Below are 27,255 nucleotides of genomic sequence, written 5' to 3'. Positions count from 1 at the left end.
TCATGGTTGGCTAACACAAACTGTTGGATAAACGACGGCAAATTGTTAGTTGACCAACATAAACTGTCGGACAAACGACGGAATATTGTTGGTTGGCCAAGATAAAATGTTGGACAAACGACGGTAAATTCATGGTTGGCCAACATAAACTGTTATTTAAATAACAATAAATTGTTTTTTGGCCAACATAAATTGTTGTATAAATGACGGAAAATTCTTAGTTGGTCAACATAAACTGTTGGGTAAACGACGGAAAATTGTTAGTTGGCCAACATAAACTGTTGAATAAATGACAAAAAATTGTTAGTTGGCTAATATAAATTGTTGAATAAACGACAGAGAATCATTAGTTGGCCAACATATACTGTTGGATAAACGACAAAAAAATGTCGGTTGGTCAACATAAACTTTGTTTAAATGACAATAAATGGTTACTTTGCCAATATAAATTGTTGGATAAATGACGGCAAATTGTTGGATGGGCAACACAAACTGTTGGATAAATAATAACAAATTGTTAGTTGGCGAACGTAAACTGTTGGATAAACGACGTCAAATTGTTCGTTGGACAACATAAACTGTTTGATAAACGACAGCAATTTGTTAGTTGGCGAACATAAACTGTTGGATAAACGACGTCAAATTGTTGGTTGTCCAACATGAACTGTGGGATAAACGACAGCAAATTGTTGGTTGGCCAATATAAACAGTTAGATAACTGATTACAAATTCTTGGTTAGCTAACATAAACTGTTGAACAAATGGCGGCAAATTAATGGTTGACCAACATAAACAGTTGGATAAACGATGGCAAATTATTGGTTGGCCAACATAAACTTTTGAATAAATGACGGCAAATTGTTGATAGGCCAACATAAATTGTTGGATAAATCATAGTAAATTGTTGGTTGGCCAACATAAACTGTTGGATAAATGGCAACGAATTGTTGGCTGGCTGACATAAACTGTTGGATAAGTGGCGGCAAACTGTTGGATGGCCAACATACATTACTACGTTCGGCCGAAGTATTTTCAACTTAATTTTTGCAGCTACCGAACTATGCCAACCGTCAACTTATATGGGGTTATTAAATGTGCTGCTAAGGTAACTTCAAATTCGATTCTTGGTAGTAGAATATAAAAAAGTGAACGCATTACAGTAATTAGGATTTGATCATAAGCTATAGATCCACGTCCCATGTAACTTTGGTGCTGAAAGGGACGTTAAACTCGAATCTAATCAATTAATAACTAAGTAACTAACTCTATGGTCTATGGAATCCAAAGGTTAAATACCGCGTTCAAAAATACTCTCCACTGACTTCTATCCTTAGCCAACTGGATCCAGTTTCTACTTTGTATTCTTATTCCTGCGAGATCCATCTTAACATTGTCCTCCCATTGGCGGTTAGGTCTTCCTAATGGTCGTTTTCCGATTGATCTTCCAGCCAAGACTTTGAATGCGTTTCTACTTTCTTCCATCCTGGCTACATGACCTGCCCACCTAAGCCTCCTAGACTTGATGGCCCTAACAATGTTTGGTAAATCGTATAAATTTCGTAGTTGCTCATTACGAAGTTTCCACCATTCCCCATTCCTGTTCCTCTTGGGTCCGAATATTCGTCTCAGGACCTTGTTCTCAAATACTTTCAGTTTGTGTTCTTCCCTCAGAGTAAGTGACCACGTTTCGCAACCATACAGAACAACAGGCATGATTATCGTTTTATGTATTTTCAACTTCAAATTCCTCGACAGAGATTTTGAACTGAATAATAACACGAATTTATTGCTTTTAGTCGACATTTAATTTCTTTGTGATATGATTTTCGTCCTAAATATTGATCCTAGATATTTGAAAGTATTTAGTTTAACTGAATTTAATTTCAATCTGAAATAAGAAAAAAAAATAGAGAAAGGAAAAAATGATATTGAGAGTTAAAAACACTGCATCCGGCAAACATGTTCCCTCATCTGTCACACTTACTGTGTGAAAAAAAGAAAAAAAAAGGAAACAAACAGACGGCTGTTTTATATGGAAAGAGACTGCTTACTAATGATTTCCCGTCTTAAAATTTATGCACCAAAAAATCTTTTATGCGTATACATCCTTTCTCTTTCTAGAGCTGTTATCTGTTGGGTCTCTCTCTCTCCTTCTACTCCCCTTCTGCATCACGAAGAAGAAAAGAAAAGGAAGAGAAAAAGAGAGAGATTGTAAGTAAGAAACATCCAATCTAGCCAAGTATTTCCTCTCGCACGCGTGCAACAGAGAATCCCAAATTCTTCTTTTTTTCTTTTCTTTTCTATTTTTTTGCAGGAGACACGTTAAGAAGGGGAAACAATAGAAACAGAAGATAAAAGGAAAAGAAGAGTAACTTCCCTAACGAGGATTCGTGCTTTAAAGAGGAGAAAGAGAGTGAGAGAAAAAAAGAAAATAAAAGAGAAAACAGTGTTAATTAAATGTAAACAAAGAGCCACTCTCATAGACAAACTGTTACTCCCTTACATACAAGCAGTATTTTTCATTAAAAATCTGTAACATTAGACAGACGCACACATACATATATGTACAGGGTGATTAGAATTAAACGTTTGTTAATTAATGAATTCTAGGCAGAAACCTACTGATTATAAGCGTGCAAAATATGATAAGAATGTTCAATTTGTTGATTGATTTTTTCGTATATAATTTGGAATTTGGCATCTCCTTCAGCATCAAGGTATGTATGAGTGCTGATGAATAAAGAAAAGTTCATAAATGAACAAAACATAATTAGCCTACCTGTGCCAATCCTCCAAATGTTGATAGTCTTTTTCAAAATAGTTCTCATTACATGCAATGCACTTGTCCCAACGTTTTTGCCCGTCATCAAAGACATGCTGGAAACCATTTTTGAACAGATCCTTGAAAATCGCCTCCACAGTTTTCACCACTGCCCCTGAAGATGCGAAACGCCTCCCCCGGAGGTGATTTTTTCAAAGTTGGAAAAAGAAAGAAATCACAAGGGGCTGAATTAAGGCTATATGGAAGATGGGGTACACACGGAACGTTGATCTTTGCAAGATAGTCAAAAGAGTTTCTGTATTGTTCTTCGCGTGTCACTTCCATGTTGCCTTATGCGAAACTAAAACTACGTGTGTTTCAACGGTTGCCAAGATCACATTTTTGACGTCATGGCCTTCAAACTTACTCGCTCTATTCCTCACTTCTCCCACTGCACAAATGTATTTCATTTTCTGTGCCTCACTGTTGTATTCACCTCGTATACAATGATGATCAGTCATTATTGATCAGCCTACGTATAACGTGGGGTTGGAATCAAATGAGCTCCCACCAGGAATGGAACCCAGGTCTCCTGGTTCCTACGCTAACCATATAGACGTGAGGAAGCTGAAAAATGTTCAAACATTTTGCTCATTACTTTCTGCAATTTAGTAACACACTTACCGCTACAATATTGATAATCACGCGGAGTACAACAAGAACAAACATACACAAAGGGAATTATCTCGAACGTAACTTGGCCACAATCTGGCGTAATTTGAATCTACGTTCATTCTAATGAGCAAAGTGAAAATTCTTTGGTACCAATCCATTCATAATCAGACTCCAACCTCTGAGCAATTATATGCAACTCATCACAGCACAGTCATGTCCCTCTCATTTTAGGATCAAAAGATCCAATATGTTTCAACAAAACTTTTCTTGTGGGGCTTATACCTAGAAAACTGCATACAGTGTAGCCAAACCCAAACTATCACTTAACTCAGTATGATTTGCTTATTCCGTAGAAAATACCAAAACCCGATTTAGGGCGCTTTCAAAAATTTTGTGGCCTCCTGATCCAAAAACTTATTATTGGCTAAGATCGCAATCTTTTGATGCATTTTTTTTATCGTTCCTAAAATGCTTGGCCAAGATCGGAAGCTTTTGATCCATTTCTCAGATCATTCCTAAAATTATGTGTTAGCCCTTATAATATCGGAAATGAAACGAAATGAAATCTTTAAGTTTTAGATCCCATAGTTATGTCGGCTAGGCTAAAGGAGATGGTGATGATGAGAAATGAAGGAAAATGATGGAATGAAGAAAGTCGGAGGAAATGGGAGAACCCCCAGAAAGCCCACTCACACGGTGTTTATCCACCACAAAGCTCACCTGGGGTGAGCTGGGATCGAACGAAGGACCACATGCACGAGAGGTGAACGCTCTACCACTGAGTCACCGCTATCTCCCCTTCTAATATCGGGCAGCATATATGTTAAGCAATTTCCCCATTCTCCCCTTTTGTCATCTCTCCTGAAAATCCGAAATATTTCCTGAGAACTTTGCATTTTGCTTTCTCAATATACTTAGCTTTTGTGATCATCTCGTTGTATTGAGGAAAAACTTTTGCATTCATATATTGCTAAGGGCAACACTAGTCCTTATAAATTGCAAACTTCAAATTTCTAAATACTTGTTTCAATGATAAAGAGAGCATGTATAACAAACTACAAATTTTAATTTTAATTTCTTCTCTAACTTCATTCCTTTTCTTTAGAAGTGTTTAAATCTGGTCATTTCTTCAACTTTACTGTCAACAATTGCATCGTTTCCGTCATGTCGATAGTCATTTGTCAAATCAAAATCGTCAGATCTGAGAACGCGAAAATCCTAATATCAATGGTGTTGGTTAGCGTTGGTTAGCTCTGCAAACACAGTGCTAATGTTCCTATTTTCTCAAAGTTATCATTAACATGTTACAGTGGCGGTTCTGTCTTGACATCAATCCACAATCACCATTTTTACGCGAAGGAGGATCAGAAACTAAGGTTACTAGGTTGATATTTTTAAAATTTCGTCTGTTATAGAGGAATGAGGAGTGTGCGGTAATTTAACTACATGGAGTTGGCAACTGTGCAGAGTTTCAGCCACCCGCCACCTACGGCGTTAATTGTAGGCATATACAGGGGTTGGACAAAAAATCTAAAAAGTTTGCAAAAGTGTGAAAATCATACTTAGTATGGTGTGGGGCCTCCTTTTGCGTCCAAAACAGCTTGGATCTGACGTGGAACGGACGTATACAGCTCCTGAATCGTGGTGTGGGGGAATTTTGTACCATTGTTCCTCCAAAACGTGCTCCAGTTCCTTAAGTATGCTGGTGGAGGGTAATGAGACCGAACACGCCTTCTAACTCAGACCACAATGGCACAAAGATGTTCAGATCTGGTGATTGTAGGACCCAGGGGAGGTATTATAGCTCCTGGTTATGCTACTCAAACCATGATTTCACCGCTTTTGCAGCGTGACAAGGTGCCAAATCATCTTTGTAGATGCCATCACCATCAGCGAACAATATTTGGGCCATTGGTACAACCTGCTCTCCCAAAATGGCGAAGAAGTCCGCTCATTTATTCGGTTTTTGTGGGTGAAACATGTAACTGCGGCTGAAATTCACCGGCAGCTGGTAGAAGTGTACGGCCAGGACTTCTCGCCGAGAGCGTCATTTTCCTTCACGACAACACACGCCCACATACAGTCTAGAAGACCACCAGGCTGTTAAAGCAGTTTCACTGGGACATCGTCGACTACCCTTCCTACAGCCTGGACCTCGCTTCGAGCGACTTTCAACTGTTTCCGCATTTGAAGGAGCACTTTAGAGGCCGTCAGTTTGCTTCAGACGAGGAGATGAAACACTTCGTGACAACGTGACTGAACACTTAAGGACAAGATTTTTTTTACCAAGAGGGAATTAGAGATGGCCAAAACCGGTTCCTGGTGGAACCGGTTTTCGGGTCTGAACGGATCCGGTTCTTGAAGATCCGGTTCCGGAACCGGTTCTTCGGATCCAGGTCTGGAACCGAAACTTTGTTACCATCCCTACGCTAAACGCGAGCTGCTGGCAAGCTGTGAACAGTATGCTAGATGAAATGGTGGAAGCGACAGGCAGGCGCCCAGGCGGCGGCAGCTTGTCTCATTTGGCTAAATAAAGTGGGTAACTGGCAAACTCATTGGCTAAACAGGCAAACTGGCCAACTCATTTGGCTAAACACCAAAATTTTTTCTGGGGGCACAAGCGGGTCTGGGCGGGGAAGGCACAAGTGCATGGTCCTCTTTGCATTATTTTTGAAGGTGAACTTTGTGCTTCCTTTACGGGTCTTTGGGGGCTTTCAGATCCAGGTCTGGAACCGGTTCCTAAGATCCGGTTCTGGAACCGGATTTTCAGATCCAGATCTGGAACCGGTTCCTAAGATCCAGTTCTGGAACCGGGTTTTCAGATCCAGATCTGGAACCGGGTTTTCGGATCCAGGTCTGGAACCGGTTCCTAAGGTCCGGTTCTGGAACCGGGTTTTCGGATCCAGATCCGGAACCGGTTCTGAAAACCGGATCTCCGAGAACCGGTTTCTCGCGGAACCGGTTCCGCCGGAACCGGAACTTTGTGGCCATCCCTAGAGGGAATCTTCAAACTCATCTCATGATGCGACAAGTACCTCAACGGATATGGAGCTTATGTCGAAAAATAACCTAATTCTGCACTTTTTGTTGGCTGTACTGGTTGTATGTAACAATATATACACGTTTCACTGCAGGATTTGTAACCTTACTTTCTGATAGCCCTCGTAATTCACGTTTGCGGAGGACAAAAAGCTGTCAATCATGAGTAATGCATTCGTACTGGTTAGTGCTACAAGCACAGTGTTCGTGCTTCTACCTTCGATATATTGTTAAGAAATTAAAGTAGTAATACTGACTTGATTTCAAACCAGAATCCCCACTTTTACAGCCAAACTTTGTGGTGAACAAGAAGGAAATCGACCTCTTGTACAGCGGCGGACACTTCTAAATGGTACAGCCATATGGAGATTTACGGCTAAGGTGTACCATTTAGAAGTGTCGCCCGCTGTACCAACCAATGTTGCTTACTGCTTCTACATGTGGAAAGTTATTACTAGAGACCGGATGTTTAGGCACTAAAAACCTGGAAAATAGGCAGGCAAATAGGCACTTAAAATGTAAAAAATAGGCAGTAAAATAGGCACAAAATGTAACAGAAAATAACTGAGATAAATAGTCAATACGATTAAAAGAAAATAGATTAAAGTCACAGATAATGTTCAAAGAATATAGAAACATATCTGTTTGTTAATGTCTTCTTTTACTTTACGGTATATATATTCTAACGTACCACGTATTTGTGTTTACAAACATCTTATATATATATATATATATATATATATATATATATATATATATATATATATATATATATATATATATATATATATATATATATATATATATATATATATATATATATATATATATATGTATGTGTGTGTGTGTGTGTTATTGATATTGTATAAGTTATATATCTTCTTAATAAAGGCTTATTTTGAAGAAAATGCATAGAATAGGCAACATTAGGCACTAAAACAATTATTTAGGCAGTAACGGGTGAAATAGGCAAAATAGGCAAAATAAAATTGGTTTAAATCGTAACTATAACCCCTCATATAAAGTTTAAAACGTTATTTTTGATCATATCTTTAATAATAAGGAATATTCATTTTGCCTAACATCCGGTCTCTAGTTATTACATTATTATTTCAATTCTTTCTGTAGAGAATGACATGTGTATCAATCATTGGTCCTGCGTTAGTGTGCATTAGCACTAAAAACAGTATTAATACTTCAACAAACAAAAATGATTATATTAACAAATTAAAATGGCGATTTGAAAACAGAGCTATCGTTTTATATTTTGGGACTGAAGTTTATCTTTGGTCAACTTAGGAGTTCGTTTATCCCGTTATTCCTCCGAGATAAGTAACTGAAACATTCTTTATCAAATTTGATTCGAGAGTGCGCGCTGAGAGTTGTAAGGGGTCGAATATGTCAATTGGATCTAACATTGAGGAATAATCACCAAAAAACGGTGTGCTCATAGTCTTAACCTTGAAAAAGCATTTGACGCGTGGATTCTAATTGTAAACAATGGAAAACAGAATTTTCAACATTATTAATACGGCGAAGCCCTTTATGTTTTGTTCTGCAAACACAATTATCAAAGCTATTACGCTTTTCGCTGATATGCCAAATTCAACTATTTGCATGTCGTATTCGTTCGCGAAAACAACTGCTTCATTAAAAGGTTCTATGTACAATCAATAAAGACCGATCGCTTCGCCCCAAATTGCAATTAACCCTTTCCGGTACCCGGTTTTTTGGGCTATTTTTTAGACTTTCAGTTAAGCAGCTACTGCATCGTCACTATTTCTCCTATGATCATGGTTCATACCTCATTCTCTCCAGAATAGAGCTGGCTTTCAAATGATACCACTTGCATGCTCATATCATATACCAGGAGCGGGAAAAATTATGTCAAAGGGAAAATTTCGGAGGGATTTTCTTCGCATTTTGGGCCCCTCTGGAGCGGCCCTGTGTGAACGTAGACGCAATGTACCATGAAACACCCCGTATGGTACAAATTGTACCATGGGATCCTCAAAGGGTTAATGCATAGTTAGTTAATACACTTTCCATAGGTCAGAGCACTAACTATTACTACGATTTGTATAAGTTCATTTCTGTTTGTTGTAACTTCTGATTTGCCCTTGACAAACATTTAACGATTTTCTCTTCTAGTGTAAAAATTTGCAAAAAGCTATCTAAAAAGCTCCAGGCAGAGCAGATAGTAGATACCTCATTTATGCTTTTAATGTAGTTGTCATTCACTCGTCTACATTTCAAATCCCACTTATGTGGCTGTCACTTGGTTCTTCGAGGTTTTTCTTGTAACGCCACTCCATACGCCTTAGTTCATATATTTCTTCCCCGCTTAGGATTCTAAGAAGCATTTCTTCTATATTTAGATTTTTAAAGCCATACAAGAGGCGTTATCTGCAGTCAAATATGATGCAACGGTTTCTTCCCAGTGTGTGTGGCGGATTCTATGCCTTCCTCAACTCTTTTTTTTTTTTTTTTACGTTTTCCACGTTAACGAAACGTGATTCGGGTGTCAACTCCAGTTGTGTCTCTTTTCAATAGCAGACAGTTGGGGATTCAATGGGCGTTCGGATGCTTTTGAATAAGAGCAAAACACGACCTCCGTTTGTTAAAAATCTGTTCAGGAGGTGGCAGCCGTTTAAGCTAAACATGACCTTCAAAAATCTTTTATTAAATTAAATTGCCTTCTTTCTATACTTCCACACTAATGTGTTACATAAGTATGGTAACTCCTATACATAGAAGGGATGTGTTGACGGGTTGTCAAGACATAAACGGCAAGGAAGAGCGAGAAATAATTTCATGTGGATTCTCTAGAACAGTGTTTCTCAACCTAATTCCTATCGCGACCCCCATTTTATCACACACTCTTGCCAGCGACCCCCTTATAATTTTTAGTTTCTAATAAGCTTGTGTGGGATTTTTAATATATCTATTGCGAAGATCTCACGACAAGCGCGCCGATCCTGGGGGGCCGAGGGGACCCGGGCCCTCCCGAAGCCCATGTGGGCCCCCTATTGTATTTATGAATATACAATATTTGGTATAATTTGAGTGCAATTTGTCTTAAAATATTCATATATATACATTCTGCATCTGAAAAGGCCCCCCCCCCCAAATTTACAGAGAAATCGGCGTCCTTGTCTCACGATATCCATCTATTTCAATAATAGTAGAATCCATTTTTTTGGTATATAACCGATACAGTAACTTCTTTAAAAGCGAATGGTATCTGCTGCTTTAAAGTAATAATTCCATTTGCTACATCTTACCTGTCAGAAAATGCATTTTCTTTTCTTCCATGATAAGCATTAAAACAAAGACAATAAATCGCTTATGAGTTGAAAATGACTTGATAATGTGCGTCACGAAGATTGAACCGGACATCGCCGCACTAATGAAATCACACCATACTCAGGTATCTCATTAGCATTCAATTTTAATTGTATATCAATATGCAGGGTTTGTTGCATTAGTATTTCTGCTGTTTCAATATGCGGTTCTCATTAATTTCATATCGTACTTCTTTCATTTTAACTGATTTTTAAACAACTCTGCACCAGTTGAAAATGTTTAGTAGACCTATTTTTTGTTGTTCTTAACAGTGTATATAAAAATAAAAATTTGCCTATCAGAAGAAAATTAGAAAATGATATTTGAAAATATTTTCCGGTATTAGATTCTAATAATATTTCTCTCTTTTGCTTATCTTCGAGACCCCTATGAAACCATCTCGCGACCCCTAGGGGTCGCGACCCTCAAATGTCATGTCTCCAAATCTCTTAAGGTTAGAGAAATGAAAAATTGGTATTTATATGTTTCGTTTAAAATAATTAAATAAGTGTTTCAGAGTTTCTTTTAATGTTTTCCTTAGAAATCAAGAAAAGGCGGGAAGAAAAAGAGGGGGTTGCACTTGTTATAACAAGCTGGCTATACAGAGTGTATCAAAGCAACACGTTTGGGAGGTGATTCCTGACACTAAATTACGACGAGAATTATAGATCAACCTGAGTACACAAATGCTTCCTTTCGGAGTTAAGGGCTTCCGAAAACATGAAAAAAATGAACTTTAAAGACCCATAGCTCCAAAACTATGGGGCCTAGCATAGTCTGGTCAAGACTTCAGTTAGGAACTAGTATGTGCGCTATCTAAATATCCAAGTTTCAGAATCCTGTGCTACTTCTGCAATAATTTTTCTGGAGGTAGTTGTGAGTACTTCACATTGAATGCCCGTAGCCAAATCCCTTCTATAAAAATTGTTGCATGAGTAACTTAGTGTTCTGAAACATGTATTTTAGAATAGTGCACATGTTAGTTCCTAAGTGAAGTGTTGAATCGACTACAGTAGGTCCCATAATTTCGGAACTATGGGCATTTAAAATTATTTTTTTCATATTTTCGGCAGCCTATAACTCCGAAAGGAAGCATTTGTGCACCCAGATAGGTCTATAGTTTTTGTCTTATCTTGGTGTCAGAAATCACCTCCCAACCGTTGTCGGTGTTGTTTTGAAACACCCTATATATATATATATCGAAATACCTTAAGACTAGAGTTATGAAATTTGGTATATAAACTCCTTATTCAAAACCAAGTGAACATATGATAGAGCGTTTCTGGAAATTCCGATTTTAACAACAGAAGGGGCAATTTCTATTTTTTTCTCAATATATAAAAATGGCTTCAAGGTTGTCAATCTCATCTTCACGAGAAAATAGGAGAACCACTTAAAATGAATTTGTGAACACAATTAGAACTTGGGCCGAAATGGATTTTCATTATTTCACTTTGATCCAAATCATGTTCCAAGGGGAAAGGGATTTAAATTTTTCGCAAAAAAATAATAGCATAAACCTTTTCTTGCCGTGCGAGGAACAGAATTAAAAGCTGAAATATGTGGTTCGAGGCCATAGGCCAGGAAAGGTGAGAGTGTAAGCGTGAAATTCGCAGCTTTTCGAAGAATAGTGTTTAAATACGAGATTACTTATTTACTCACGATGGTGCGTCAAATGGAAACATAAGAGAAGCGTTAGAAAATAAGAGAGCTCTGGACACTGCGCGATAATTCTTTTGCAGAGCAAAATAGTTTACGATTCTTATCAAAAGTTAGCATTATTTTAACAAAAGATCGGGAGGAAATTTTGTCAAAAAATAAAAGGTACGAACCACCACCCTAAAGATTCTAAGCTTCCATTTCTTAACAGTAAACTACGTAATGCTCCGGTTATTTTTAATCAATTGTTAACGAAATGTGAAAAAATTCCCTGAATCGTTTTTTGAGGAAAATTCCGATAAAAAATATCTACAACCAGTAAACTATCCCTTTTCCCCAGAAAAAAAAAACATATTTCATATTTCATCCAGAATTTTTTGTTGAGAGAGGTCCAAGCTTGGTGAAGAGGCGGAAGTACAATACTATAGATATACCACATTGACTTGATACCTAGTCTTCCGTTCCGAGCGCTGCTATCGGCTGAAGGAATTTCACTCCCTTTGGCTAAGGTTCTCTCGCTTAGCAACAGCTGAACCCTTATTGGCTCAACCGTGGGTGTGAGCTTTAGTTCGCATATTTGCCACGGCTCAAGACATTTTGGCAGCACTATACAAGCCATTACGTCTATTTAGTATTGAATGGGTATTATTATGCACCTGAAAAGACGATAAGTAATTGTAAAATATATCCACCTATATTTTCAGGAACAATTGTAGAACTACCGGTATCTTGTTTTTATAAGAGAAGAAAGAGTACAGAGGAAGTGTAAGATCAACTCTTCGTGTTACATCAATTATTTCTCTGCCAAACAAGTGTAGTTTTATTAAGAAAATGTACAAATTAAAAATTGAATTAGAAAGTTTGGGGGGGACCCGGAGCTGGTGGACCCCCTGAGTGGATACGCTCCTGATTTCATATTATATGGTTGTTAACTTCATATTGATATATAAAATATAAGCAAAATCCTGGGAGCCGTTTTCGAAAAATTTGAATACTTTTAATTTACAGTTTTTCAGTAAATTATCTTGTTTTGCGGAAGAATAGAACTGTGAATATTCTTAATAATAATAATAAAAAAAAACTTTTGTTTTTGACTGTAGCCATTTTGCGAGTGTCCAACATCTGGACATGCTAATACCAATAAATAATGTTTTTCCATACATAGTACTACACAGTGGCGTAACTAAGGGAGGCAAATAGGGCTTGTGCAAAACTGAGCAAATATTTATTTTCAGTATAAGACAAGGAAAGGAGTTTTAGCAAACTAAAAATAATAAAAGAATTGCCTCAGAATCTTAACAGGATAACAACGACTCACCAATCTTACGATCATACCATAGAAAATAAGTTAGCTTCAAAGCTATCTTTTGAGGACATTGTAAAACCTTTTGTATCCAAAACAGCCCACAAAGTTAAATTTTATTTCCAGCTTTTTGTGTTTTCATTTAACTTACATCGATTTGAGAGATTTCTAAATGCCCGAATATAATACTCAAGACAACAGCTTGACTGTTTGTCATAATTAAGTATTCTATTCTAAAGCAACAGATTATTGATTCATTCTACACATATGCACATCCCGATATAATTCCAAATAGATTGTGATTTTGCAATTATTATGATAAGACTATAAGAATATATCAAGCATGCTACTCTCAGATTATTTGGCAATGAAATACTAATTATTTTGGTGTTTTATCTTGTACTAAAATTAAATTATGTACTGCAATTTTGAAATTAAGCTTTACCACTTGAAGAAAAAATGGAATAGGAAAATTACGGGTCTTTCCTGTTCTGCCTAATGATCCTCTGTCACTTTGTAACACAATTTTATCTAATCTTATCTTTAGACAGAACAGAAATTCGTGTTCTGCCTAATTCTCGCAAAAGGGGATATTTAAATTTGAACCATCCTTATTACAAGAAAGTATATTCAACTTGTGTAATTCAGGATTAATCGAATGGAATGGAATCGAAACTAACAGTTCCACATGGTCGCAAATAACGTGTCTATCTAAAGCACTTTTGGACACAACTATTAACAGCTGTATCTGATGCACTTAAACAGCGATTTTCTTAAACAGCGATTTGCACTTAAACAGCAAATTACGTTCAACCATACACTAAGAAACGCGAGTCTCCACTAAACGAAAAAAAGGTAAACGAAAAAACAAAGAAAAAAAGAGACTAATTACCAAATAGACATTGAACATAGACCTCTAATACTGAAATAGACTCTGAAGAAATTATGTCATCCATCACAGTAATGTCAATTATACTCAATAATTTGGACTGGGATATGTTTGTTTCAGTGTAAGACGTTTCGATATAAGGACTTTAAGGTGTGAGGCTAGTTCGGTGTAAAATCTCGGTGTATTCGAGTACAAAGCTACAAAATTCAAAGTACTTTTTTTTTTAAAAAAATCAAGTTTTACTTTATATTTCCTATGTGAATTAATTTTTTCCTTTTCTTCATTACTAGTATATAATTAATGCTTTCAAATACTTTTTTTCTAATACCGAAACATCGCTTACTACCAAACGTCCTTACACCAAAACGTTCCGCACTAAAACGTTGTAGAACCATTTGGAGTATATTGTAATAGAATCGATATGCATAAGAAAAAAAAGGAAAAATCAACATACATTGCTAGAATACTAATGTAATATATACGTATAACACATAACGTATGTAGAGACTAACACATATTCACTCAGGAATATAGCCACCAAGTTGTTCTATGGGGAAATATGACTCAATCTGTTTCTAACGAAGAAAGTAGAATTTTATATTTCAACTCTGAGTAACTTAACAAATAGTTATTAAAAACTGTTAAGATAACAAAACTTACATCAAAGAAAACAAAAATACAAATCGTGAACAGGCATTTCACCAATCAGAGATAAATTGTTTACATTTTCCAGTTTTTACCAATCACAAACAAGCTTTCAGATGGATAATTACTTTACTGTTGAGAAGTATATTTTTCCTCGATGGCAAAATATTACATATTATAACACTTAAATTCCACACAACTGAAGAATTTTATATACAGCACCTTACTGTGTCTATAGTAACAATCGTTGAGTTGAGTTGATTTTGAGTTTAACGTCCCTTTTAAGCAGCGAGGCTATATGAGACGTGGACCTACTAATTAACGTGGAATCCGAACCACATGAGCTCCCGCCGGGAATCGAACCCGGGTCTCCCGCGCCAAAGGCGCGTACGCTAGCCGTTTAGCCACGGAGGAGCTCCAGTAATAATTGTTATTTAGGCTAAGGGCAGAGATCGGTAAACTAACCATACAGTAAAAGAATAGTTGTCTGTAATTTCTTATATAATATGCAACCTAATCTGTTAGGTCTTATCGTTCCAATTTATATATTTATGTTATTATTATTCTTAATATTTCAACTTTGTGCGAGGAAATCTTGATTGAATTACCTTAATATCAAAAGTCACTTTAAAAAAATACGAATTTTCCTATTATTACTTTTAAGAATTTTCCATGTCGTGAGAGAGAACCAATTCACTTTTACGTAAGGGCAGTTATATGCCTTTAGCTATATTATTGTTCAGATAGCTGCACGCTCACAACCAGAAGGATAAGATCTTCTCGGTGAAGTTGTAGACAGCCAACCGATATCGCGTAGAAATACTGGTAGTAAAATAATTGTGATATATGATTGCTAATTTAATTTCAGAGAAGCTGAAATGTAAGAAAATCAAGAGGTCCTGACAGCAACAGCAATTGTTGGGAAAATAATTAATATTAAATTTCCCTTAAATCTAAATATCACTTTTTGCAAAAATGAGGCAGGAAGGGAATTAGGCAGAATAGGAATTCCTGTTCTACCTAAAGATAATATTAGATAAAAAAAAATGTGTTACAAAGTGCTAGCCAGGTCATTAGGCAGAACAGTAAGACACCGAAAATTACTGTGTGGTGCCAGTATCAGGTGTAGTCGGGGAGTGTTTTGGTTTGGTTGGTCTTGCCCTTGGCGACAATTAGCCTAGCTGCGTTGCTGGGGATACAGAACGTGTAAAGCCATTTAAATCTGGAATTCGATTCTTTTCACGATCATCATAATTTGATCTCGTCTATCGTTATTAGAACATTAAACATAATTTATTTCTTAAGGAAATTTAAGTTAAAATTCTATCCCTTTCAATACATACCATAGTTATGCAGTTCGCAGTACATGGAATATTCGAATATTACATATGCACAATTAGATGCATTCATAATCCTTTTATTCTAATTATATTTATAATTGGCCATTAAAAAACTTGAATACTCATTAGCATCATTAGAGCAGGTAAAGTTATTGTTGAAGAGCAACGCGGTTGTTGAAAAGAATGTTAGTTTGGGTTTCTCTCGTTAGAGGTCGACTCAGTGGCTTCATATCACAAGGCGTTCCTTTTCCTCTCCCCTCCCACTTCGCCCCGCCACAGGAAGCCGTAATTCTTTAGCTTTACAGAACAGCGAGTCTCATCCTTGCACAATAGATATTCCGTCCGCACTCAATTTGTCTGCAGAAAAAAGAAAGAAGAATTATATAAAAAAAGAATTTTCGATTTTGGGATGGACAATGAATGGTTAGTCCTCCACCCTTCGCTCGGGTTGGGAAAAGTTCGAAGGAGGGAAAGAGATCTGTTTGAAGTTGTGATTTGGTAGCCCTATTTTGAACGCAATCTGGGTCACGGGAACAGGCGCATGTGCAGTGTCAGGCAAGCGTCGTGGCTGATTTCGCCATCCTCCCTGTTGGTCGCTGCTCGCGTCGAGGAACGGCCGAGCCTCGTTGAACCCCGCGAGAAGGCCCTCGGCCACGTTCACCTTGAATCCTGAACCCTCGACCTTGGCAGGAACTGCGTGTATGACGGCCGCCACCTGCTCGCCGATTCGCTTTTGTTCTCGAGTTTTTAGTGGTGCACGTGTGCGGCAAAGGTAGGGACATATAATATATATGTATACATATATAAAGTACATCACTCACTATTCTCACACTCCCCTTTGTGTATTCATATGTGTCTAGTGTCACAGTGATATATGTAGATCCGTTTGTGTTCCTCCCTTTTTGTATGTGTGTGTGTGTATGTGTGTAGTATGTGAGTGTACACTTGCATATGAGAATGGATAGCAGTGATACATTAAAAGGAAAAAAATGAAAATTTATGAAACACCATTCAACCACTCCAAACGTGTCAGCTCTTTTGGCAAAATAATTCATAAGAAAATCATACATTTTGGGTCCTGTTTTTTTAAAATGAAAATAGAATCTTTGAAGGGTTCGAAATTTCTTTTAAAAAGTTTATATTCTTTTAATTTTTTTAAAACTTTAAACTTGCCGACTTATTACATGCTTGAGAAATAACATTTCTTGAAACGCATAGTTCAAATAGTGAAGAGCAAGAAATAATCAATGATTAATTTGATTTAAAGATATTATTGCACACATTCACCCATGGGTGTCGATCCTGGGAGTGATTGCGTCCGGTTCCTGATAAAGAGACATATATATATATATATATATATATATATATATATATATATATATATATATATATATATATATATATATATATATATATATATATATATATATATATATATATATATATATATATATATATATATATATCTCAAGCTTCCTCCAAAGTTAGGCAGAAATCTGCATTGTTGCATTCATCTGATGTGATTTTAAAAACATATCTGAAACTGGGATATTACTAGGAATTGAAATATTAAATATCTAATTTAAAGGAAAATATCACATTCTGTACTACACTAGGTTTACTTGGTATATTAAATTAAATGCTTAATTTAAGCACTGTTCTTGTGTTGTTTATGCAACTAAGACGATAATACTTGGAAGTTAATTGCGCTACTGAAATTTCCTGCATGATATAGTAGCTCCATGTTCAGATCTTATATTTGCGATTATCATCTGATGCTTTCAAGTGCTGGGGGCCGCAGTGGCTCAGTGGTAGAGCGTTCACCTCTGGTGCATAGGGTCCTTGGTTCGATACCAGCTCGCGCCAAGTGAACTTTGTGGTGGACAAACACCGTTTTCTCGGGATTCTCCCATTTCCTCCCATTTTCTTCATTCCAGCATTTCACTTATTCCCCATCACTGTCTCCTTTAGCCTAAGAGGCATAACCGTGGGACGTAAAACTTAAAGATTTCCTTTCATTTTTTAAGTACCGTATTATTATTTCAAAGTATTTCGTTCATCCGCATTGTCCACATAACAAATGTAAATAGATTGTAGAAGATCCGTCGCCCATGCGGAATATGATATATATTTGTAGATTTCTGTAAATTTGGTAACAATGCAGTATAAAGCACCTATTTAAGAATATACGTGAACTTTTTGTATAATATGGAAAACAGTGCTGTCAATCTGTTACTATCTCTAATACCTTATACAACACCCATTTCAGTGTGAAATAAAGATTACATAATATTGTAGGAAAATAGCGTGTCCTTAAGTATGTTTTGGACTCGGAACTCCTTCTTTATATGCACATAAAATGCAATTTCAAGAAACTGAGAGGAAATAAGAGTTTCTTGCGCTCCGGGCGTTACACGATTGTTCATTGTAAAGTTAACATGTTTTATAATCAACCCGAGTCCATGCCTAGTATCATTGGTGAGATTTTTCGAAAAAGCAAAAAAAAAAAAAAAAAAAAAAAAAATCAATCTAAAATAGCAGTTCTTAAACTTCGTGATTTCGATTTGGAGGACTCCTTTGGAATAATGTGCATCTTGGCGCACCATACTTTCATGTAGACTATGCGGTCTATTATTTCTCGGTATACAAAAAGTTAAGCTTAATACTTATGTGACAAATATTCGCAAACCAAGCTTAATTAAAAAACAAAAAAATATATAACGTAATGATATTTAATAGCATAATTACTATACCCGTATTTTTCATAACGAAATTTAAATAAAATGTAGATTGACTTCGAAACTCTGATCATCCGTTCAAGGACCAGCAAGTGTCCGTGAATTACAGTTTAAGAGCCCCTAGTCTGGATAGACTTACATTGAAATTTCCATCAGTGTACATAAATATTGAATGTACTCGTACTTAAACATTCGAAGTAAAGTCTTGAAAATATATAGCAGAGATTCGCGCTTGAATTATTTGGATAGTAGTTAAAGCAGGTTTCTGAAACTCCTTCTTGTTATGCAACACACATTGCAGTAAGAAATAAGTGGTTGCCTAAGAGTGCAAGGAAATAGTGACTACTTAACAAGATATTGTTTTAGTTTTCCAACTCATGTTAACGCGTTGATACCAAATTACACTATAAGAAACTGTGTGTAAATAAAAGTCCCCTAGACAATGGGTGATTGTTGATTGTAAACGGGCGAATGTAGGTAGTTACATAACTGGAAACGCCACAATAGAATCGCTGCCGAATACAGTGTGGGTAATTAAATCGAGATGGAAGAAGCCCTAAAATTGTTTAGTCCGAAAAGGTGGAAGTACAATAAAGCTCCAATTATGCACGGAATTTGGTGGCAAATGCACCGTGAATAATCCGAGAAAAGACTAAAAATGAGGTGCAAAGACGAAAAATACAGTATTTCAGCATAAAGCTATGCTTTATTGTTCGTATTGGTCGGGTCGTCAAGGTCAGTGATCACAGAATTTGAAAGACATGACCAAAACAAAAGAGAAAGAGCCTGTCACTCATCCATAAATTTAGAGAAGAGCTATTGGATTACGATGCACAATAAATCTGTCAGTAATTTTCGACCTTCGCACTGTAGGGTCAATTATATTTTCCCGGTTGTTGACTTGGATTAATTTTTTTTTAAGGTTCGTAATTAACCCTACAATGGTCGCCCGCAAACTTTCACTCTGCAACGAAGAATGAGTGTAATTTACTACCACGCAAATCACTCTTCCCGATTTTCGTTTTTCATATCTTACAATAATAGGCTTCTGCTTATGAGAGTAAAGTTGCACTTAGAAATGTGCACTGTTCTTGGAAATATTGATTTTTACAAATGTAATTTATTTTTATGTTGAAGCTGAAAATTTGAAGCTAAAAGTCAACAAATAAATCAAAACTACGCCAATTTCTATGCAAGGTTGTATAATTCAACTTTAAATAAGTTTTCTAGAAACTATCTTGCTAAAAAGTGCAAAGTGCCCCATAAGAACATTGTCATTTACCTTAATTTAAGTTGGAGATACAATAAGTAATTTTTCTCTGTATAATTTCTCTGATTTTCTCTCCATTTTTCTCATCAAATTTTTAGGGTGCAGCTTATTTTTGGTTCAATGAATTTCTTGATTATGCACAATTCAATAATAGAAGGGTGTATAATGAGCAGAGATTTGTTTCAAAGAACAAGAATTGATATATCAAAGAGAACGTCCTCGACATTCGGTTGTTGTAGGAGGCAGGGGTCGAAATACACATTTTGATTAAACTACATTATACTGTTTACAAAATAATTGCTTTCAGTGGTCACAATTTTTCTAAGAGGTAACCCACTTCCGATTTTATTTCCATTGAGCATTGCGCCAAAGTGATGAAAAGGGACTTGAAGCTTTCGAAATGTGGGTGTGGAGAGAAATGATGAGAATTACTTCGGTCGAGCGGGAAACGGTGTGAAAGGGTGTTATGAATGGCGAGAGAGGAAAGAACAATTTTAAATGTTATTAAGAAGAGGAACAGAAAATGGTTGAGACATTGGTTAAGAATAAATTGTATCATGAGGGACGTGTTAGATGGTATGGTGGAAGGAAAGAGAGGAAGGAGAGAAGAAGATTATAAATAATGGATGACATGAAAATAGAAAAATCGTACGTGAAGAGGAAGGATTAGCGGAAGACCGTGGAGCATGGAAGCTTCTCAGTTGCGGCAAGTGCCATGCCAATAATGGCAGAATACCCATTATAATAATTCTGGTTACCTAAGTGTTCTCCATTCGGCATTTGAAATCTACATTCGCGCAATGTATACAGGAAGGGGAATTTTATAGACTTACAATTTGTTTTAAGATTTGATAAACTGCTAATATGAATTACTATTGTTATGTGCAGACAACCTCCTACACTGTCAGGCAACCCTTTGTTTCCTATTGCAATGTGTGTTGCATAACATAAAGGTATTGCAGAGCATTACTTTTTCTACTTTCCCAACAATTCAAGCGTACGTTTCTACTTTATTTTCCAAGGCTTCATTTCGAAATCTCAAGTGTATTTAATATTTATATACACTAGTAACAATTGGAACCTATCAAAGCAGTGGTATGTTGAGACCAAACTCCATCAGACTCAAGTCTACCTGCCAACGCCAAATAGTGAAAACGATTGCAACAAACCCGGTATCGAGCCTACTAGTAGGTCAGAATAGGCTTGATTTGAAATTGCAATCGAAAGAACGCACAACTTAAAGATTTCATTTCATTTTCTTCGCAGGTTGTATCTGAAAGTCGTTCGTTAAATAAATGAATTATAAACTATAGTCTACTCCGGTGTTACTGAAAGCAGAAAAATAATTTCTTAGAAAATAAAATATTCAGTATCCGTTTTTGTAGCAAATTCACTCTTCTTACGACAGATCGGACAGAATAGTAGATCAAGGTGAGGTTGCTTTGATAATCGTAATCCAAAGAATTCGTTATGAGCTTTCGAACGAACCCAAAACATAAACCTTAATTGACTGGAGACACACGGTTTAATGCTGACAAAGTAAAAACAGTTCTTCGCTCAAAACTCGATGATTGTTCAATTTTAGGAGAAACCTAACATTCAAATTTATCTAGCATATAATGCAATACACATGTACAGAAAGTCATGCATTTATTGGACTGAATCCCAAATATTAACCCTAATCAACTGGGAACACCTCGCTTCAAGCTGACAAATTTTTCCACAAATTTTATAAAAATGTAGAAATAACACCTTCAGAATGCAGATATAGTTCTATATGTAATTCAATTGATTTGTATGAACATGTAGTACGTATTTACTCGAAATCAGCAGCACTTACGAGCTAACAAGTTGGAACGTTGGATCAGATGTCTTGATCTCGGCAAAACTATTTAAAGAAACTCCAGTTTCACATTTGAATGATGCTGTTATTGAACCTATACAGAGAAACTGTAAGTTAGTAAAATTAGTACAAAGATGCACATCAAAGTCAGTTAAATCACTTTTCGATGACGAAGTGCTTCAAACAATAGGTATTTCTGCACAAGGAACAACGTATATAAGCAAGTGACGCACATAGCACCATTCCGGGAACCGGGGTTGTCGAACGGGATGTATCTGTCACGTGTTCCATATCCAGCTTTGCATTAACCGTAGTGAAACAAGCCAAAGTATCGGGGAGACCTACATTGTCTGAATGGAATATGCGAAAATATTTCATTGTCAGCTTTAGATGGTACTGAAGAGTAATCATGTAATTCTTCCATGGTCAAAATCCAAAACCATCCCACAGTTACACTAGTCTGGTCGTACTAGTCGGCAGATTCTCAATAATTACTCTTTTATCAGCTTCAAGGGCCTCTCTTATATCAGTCATGTCTGTGAACAGATTCCACTAATCCAGTAGCAATAGATTCTTAGGCTTCGGGTTAGTTGTTTCAGCAAGGATCTCTTGAATAAACTTAATTATACCTGTTTTGTTCATTATATCTGATTTGAAGCTTTAAAAAAACATATTTGAGGGTTTCAACATGTTTTGCCAAAAAATAGGTTCAAGTTTCCTAGTAGACTATTGATAAGTAATAAGCCGGTCACAAAATTTGATTCCGCTTCTTTCCGAAACCGCTGTTAATAAATGCATGATTTTCTGCACATGTGTAGCGCATTATATGCTGGATAGCTTTGAGTGTTAGTTTTCTTAAAATTGAACAGTCATCGAGTTTTGAGCGAAGAACTCTTTATAATTTGTCAGCATTAAGCCGTATGTCTCCACTCAATTGGGGTTTATGCTTCGGGTTCTTTTGAAAGCTCATAACAAAGTTCTTTCGATTGCAGGTATCAAACCAACCTCACTTTGATCTACTATTCTGTCCAATCTGTCGTAAGAATGAATATTTTACATACAAAAGGGATAATGAATATTTTATTTTCTAAGTAGGTATTTTTGTGCTTTCAATAGCGCCAGAATAGGCTATAGTTTCTAATTTATTTATTTAACGAATGACATTGAGATACAACCTGCAAAGAAAATGAAAAGAAATCCCACGTTTAAGTTCCACGTTTATGCCCGTTAGGCTAAAGGAGACGGTGATGATGCGAAATGAAGGAAATGGATGGATGAAGAAAGTGAGAGGAAACGGAAGAATCCCGAGAAAACCCATGCACACGGTGTTTGTCCACTACGAAGTTAACAGCTGGGATAGAACTAATGACCCTATGAACCAGAGGTGAACGTTCTACCACTGAATCACCGTGGCCCCCTTCAACCTCCAAAGATTATTTACATCAAAATACTTAACAAGCGCAATTATGCTAGAGTAAGTTGAGTTGATCTTGAGTTTAACGTTTCTTTCAACAGCGAGGCTATATGAGACGGGATCTAGAATAAGTAACAACTAATCAACAATAAAAGCGTAATTGGAAAGAAAAAAGGAATGAAGTAGTCCAGAACCTGTTTAAAGGCACCATCCCGATACTTACTTGGTGCTACTGAGGAAAACAGTTGCATAAACTCCAACCAGTATATTCAGACACAAGATTCAAATCCTGGATTTTTCGAAGCAAGAACCTATCCACTATGAAACGCTTACTTCATGAATACCAAATGTAAGAGAGATGTTCGTAATTAATCATACATTTTGAGTAAGTTGTTATATTTTTATATTTGTAAACTATCATTGATTATTATAAGTATCCATTACGTTAGCCACGAAATCCATTTTTATAGATTGTTAGAAATTAATTTATGTGGTTATTTTTATGTTAATAAATAATCGTGAAAGAAAACCCTAGTTTCATAAGACTTGCCAGAGAAATATTTCGGCTGACTTTATACCGTTCACCAAACATTGTTAGGCTCATCAAATCTAGGAGGCTTAGGTGGGCAGGTCATGTACCCAGAATGAAAGAAGGTAAGGACGCTTTCAAAGTTTTAACTGGAAGTCCAATCGGAAAACGACCACGAAGACCTAGATGCGGATGGTAGAACAATATTAAAATGGATCTCACAGAAATGGGAATACAAAGTAGAAACTGAATCCAGTTGGCTAAGAACAGAATTCAATGGAGAGCTTTTGTGAACGCGGCATTGAATATGCGGGTTTTCATAGGCCATAGAGGTAGTTAGACTTTCTCTGGGAGGTATGAAGAATCAGAAACGAAATCGAAGAACCATTTCTCAGTGTAACCTGTATCGGCTATTGTTCTTGTACATACTTTCTAGATTTCAGAAAGAACTTAAAGTAACTAGCTCCAAAAATTCATTTATTCGGAAAAGTGGAATTGCTAATACGTTTACTCTAGATAAGAGTGATTCTTATTATAATAATAACCTGTATCTAACATCAGTAATACCTCTCATACCGCGGTTAATAGTTCCAAGAATCCATCCGCGCTATAAAAATGGTGTTGTTCAACGTATATTTACAACCGGTTTTTAATTGAATATATTCGCTCGGTGACTCAGTGGTAGAGCGTTCACTTCTGGTGCATGGGGTCCCTGGTTCGATCCCAGCTCGCGTCAAGTGAACTTTGTGGTGGGCAAATACCGTATGCGTGGGTTTTTTCAGGGTTTCCCTTCCCTCCTACTTTATTCATTCCACTATTCCATTCATTTCTCATCATTATCTCCTCCTTTAGCCTAGTCGACATAAGGAGTGGGACGTAAAACTTCAAGATTTCATTTCATTTTTTGAATATATTCATCACAGGAATTTGGGAAAATAAACAGGTTTTAAAGTTTAAAAATACAAATAAATAATAAGAAAATCCTTTTAAATATATAAAAACTTGTATAAAGATTTTTTTAAAAAAAATGTAAATGAAAATAGATTTTTTTCAGTTATACGATCTACTTATGGACTGTAAGATGAAGGGTCAGATGGATAATAAAAAAAGATAATTATGACAGCAATTGATTGAATCAAAATATGGAAGGAAATGGAAGAACCCCGAGAAAACCCATGGACATGATATTGTCCATCATAAATTCGCATATCCTGGGGTTCAACCAGGCCCGCAACTAGAGGGGGGCTAGGGGGAGGCCTGACCCCCTAAACTTTTCGTGGCCCCTCCAGACCTCAACACAAAAAACACAATTTAGATATGTGCAAGATAATTTTTAATGACTTGCCCCCCCAAACCTCTGTGGCTGGTTGCGGGCCTGGATTCAGCACGGGATCACTCACAACAAAGATAAGCGCCGTATTACTAAGCTATCGTGAGCCGTCATTGATGATTTGTGGCTAATATCGTCAAAGCAGAAACCAATAATAGATTAGTGGCTCAGTGGTAGAGTGCTTAGCTCTGGTGTGTGGGGTCCCTGGTTCGATCCCCGACGAAATATGTACCTACATAGTGTCCGTAGGTTTTCTCGGGGTACTCCCGTTTCTTCCCACATTTTATTCCACCAATTCTTGCCTTAATCACCCATCTCCCTTAGCCTAACGGACATAATCGTGATACGTTAAACAGAACTATTTCATTTCCCAGAAATAGGTTTGTCTCATACAGTATTTTCATCTATACATGTAACCTAACCTAACCTAACCATGCATTAGTATTTACTAAGTTATTGCGTTATTCTTAAAAAGTTGAATTCACAAATGTCTTGATAGTTATAAACATACAAGTGTGTTTAATGAAAACCTAGTTATAGCAAAACCCACATTATTTTGAACGTGTTATACCAGGTATTCCTGTAATCTTATGGCCGAACCTGAAACCTGCTATGATGCAACAAACAATAGATATGTGTATTTTGACAAACTTAGTTCACAGAGCTTTCTTTTGATGAATATTTAGCGTTACAACCTTCCCACCTTCTCTTCCTGATAGGAGAACAGTAGTATCATTTCAGAGGACGATAAGATTCTCCAATATAAATAGTATCATTAATATATGAAAATTGAAATGAAATCTTTGAGTTTTACGTCCCACGGTTATGCCGGTTAGGCTAAAGGAGACGGTGATGATGAGAGATGAGTGAAATGGTGGAATGAAGAAAGTGGGAGGAAACGGGAGAACCCCGAGAAAACCCACGAGCACGGTGTTTGTCCACCACAAAGTTCACTTGGCGGAGGCTGGGATCGAACCCGGGACCCCAAGCACCAGAGGTGAACGCTCTACCACTGAGCCACCGCGACCCCTATCTTTAATATATTATTGTACTATAGATATATATATAGTATAATATGTATCCGCGAAACATAAAAGCACTAGCTTTACTTTATTTTATTAACTAACTATTTTATTTAGTAACTAACCTATTTTACTGACCTAACCTAACCTACTCTACTAACCAAACATAAATTACCCTACTCACCTAAGCTTACCTTCCTACTAACCTACTTAACTTACTCTACTAACCTAACGTAACCTGCCTTACTAACTGAACTTAACCTGGTATAACCTACTCTAGTAATCTAAACTTACCTACCCTATTAACTTAATCTAACCTAACTTGCTTATCCAATCTAACAAAACCTAATCAACACCTACTCTACTGTACTCTACCATACATTTTATGGTATATCCGTTTGAATTCATAATTATCAATCTGAGCGCAATTATTTGCGGATGCGCTAAATAAATAACAGTGCAGAATGTCTTTGAGTATCATTTAAACCAATGAAAGTGAAAAAGAAACTTAACGACCTATTCTCAACCTGTGTTATTTGCCACACTAGGTCCACCACTAAACGTCTCAGTAACAATTTCTGCAAATCAGTTTTTTATCGCAAGGGTATGATATCAAGACAAGAAAGTTAGAAACAAAACATAAACGAGGTAAACGTACGCCATCTGGCCGACCATAACTGGTCCTGAGCAATAGTGCTAGGCATTTGTGTTCAGCGATAATTATACTTTAAAGGAAATAGAGAAACACTTTGAATGCGTTGTATTTCATCTTGAGTTTTTAACATGTGTTCCATAATTCTGCCTTTTCGGCAACAGGAGTCGACGAGAAATGAATAATAATGAATTAATTATTGAAGGATAATATGTACATAAAACCCTTACCTGAGCGGAATTTCAATCCACGACAAACAAATCTACTAAAAATTAGTCGAATATTTTGACCGCTTGGTCATCTTAGAAGGTCAAAATATTTTTAAAAATTTTCCATAGAAAAAGAAAGAAGTATGTTTCTCATTCTTTGAAAAGTAAATGAAAGATGAGCCTGAGTGTACAGATGGAAACTTCAAATTCATTCCCTCGGTCTCTCCTGACATGTCTGATACAAATTTCATTATTAGCACGAATTATATCTCTCACATTTGTTTATTGTTACTAAATTCTCAATATGATATACATATTATTACATTAATTTTTAACACATTTTCTTACAGACTTTTAATTTATTTCTATTATGATATACATCTATTCAGGGATTTTCGAAATGGCTGTCGGAGTTTTATTATTATTGTATAAAGTCTGGATGATTGGTGCACTTAAGGAAAGCTCATGTAATTGTACCATAACTAAACAAATTTTTTACTCTATTTGTTTTGATACTCTGTTTCCATATAATGCCGCTAGGTGGCAGTTGTCCAATATGCCTGATAGTGAAGCTAACGAATATTACATAACG

General features: G+C 36.4%; 1 protein-coding gene across 3 annotated transcripts in view; it reads left to right on the top strand.

Moving 5' to 3' along the window:
• LOC145663845 (uncharacterized) overlaps positions 1 to 27,255 on the top strand; it is a 586,816-nt gene that overhangs the window by 45,730 nt on the left and 513,831 nt on the right. The window contains exon 1 of one of the 3 annotated variants that reach the window (XM_081729962.1): positions 16,291 to 16,428. The exons of the other annotated variants lie outside the window; for them this stretch is intronic. The gene's annotated coding sequence lies outside the window, so the exon portion shown is untranslated. Of the gene's footprint in view, positions 1 to 16,290; positions 16,429 to 27,255 lie in introns of those variants that run through there. 3 annotated transcript variants of the gene reach the window in all.

The sequence above is a fragment of the Thermobia domestica genome, chromosome 11, assembly GCF_964235325.1.
Source record: "Thermobia domestica chromosome 11, izTheDome1.hap1.1, whole genome shotgun sequence".
Classification (NCBI taxonomy): domain Eukaryota; kingdom Metazoa; phylum Arthropoda; class Insecta; order Zygentoma; family Lepismatidae; genus Thermobia; species Thermobia domestica.
This window is presented reverse-complemented; position numbering and strand designations above follow the sequence as displayed.